General features: G+C 44.2%; 1 non-coding gene across 1 annotated transcript; it reads left to right on the top strand.

The window, feature by feature from the left end:
- Positions 1-245: 245 nt before the first annotated feature.
- Positions 246-352, top strand: LOC136379211 (U6 spliceosomal RNA). Its single transcript, XR_010746706.1, has one exon. It is a non-coding gene; the product is annotated as a U6 spliceosomal RNA (small nuclear RNA).
- The last annotated feature ends 437 nt before the right edge of the window (positions 353-789 follow it).

The raw sequence follows: 789 nt of genomic DNA, 5'->3' as shown, positions 1-789 counted from the left end.
TGGGGAGAAGAAACGGGAAGCGTCAACTTGCTTCTTGTATGTGCCTTAACAGGGCAAGCCCAGGGTCTGGAGCCGGCGACCTCAGCATACCAGGTCGATGCTTTAGAGACTGCGCCATCACAGCTCAGGCGGAGATATTATTTAGTAGGTATAATATTTAGGTGTTCTATCTGGTTTTGAATATCTATTGATGTTAAGTAGCCTTAAAAAGAATTAACAATCTAAACAGGTTAAAAATCAACTTAATGCTCGCTTTGACAGCACACACACTATAATTGGAACAATACCGAGAAGATTAGCAAGGCCCCTGCGCAAGGACAGCATGCAAATTTATGAAGAATTCTGTATTTAAAAAATAAAGAAAGAAAGAAAGAAAGAAAGATCAACCTTGTAGTTTTCAAAAAAACTTCTGATCCGCATGACAACCCTGGGACAAGGGCAGGGCAGGTGATTACCACCGTTTTACAGGTGGAGAAAGAGAGGCAAAATTACTTGCCCAAGGTCACAAAGCCTCTAAGCAGAATTGGTATAAGAATCCTAGTAGCCATTATTATTTTTTATTATCATTACAATGATTATTAACTCCCTGAAACACTCTGAATTCTCTGCTCTTCTGCTCTGTACACAGACATTTCTAGAATGCATGTGCCCCTTATGTGCTCCCGTCCACCCTGGGCTGGGGAGTAGGGAGGGTGCCCCTGTCTGGATCCTTACCTTCACAGGGGCAGTGGGGGGCTGGAAGCCAGGCCTGGCCTTCCCGGCCCACTTTGTAGTTTTGCCTGGAACTGA

This window comes from Saccopteryx leptura, chromosome 7 (assembly GCF_036850995.1).
Source record: "Saccopteryx leptura isolate mSacLep1 chromosome 7, mSacLep1_pri_phased_curated, whole genome shotgun sequence".
Classification (NCBI taxonomy): domain Eukaryota; kingdom Metazoa; phylum Chordata; class Mammalia; order Chiroptera; family Emballonuridae; genus Saccopteryx; species Saccopteryx leptura.
This window is presented reverse-complemented; position numbering and strand designations above follow the sequence as displayed.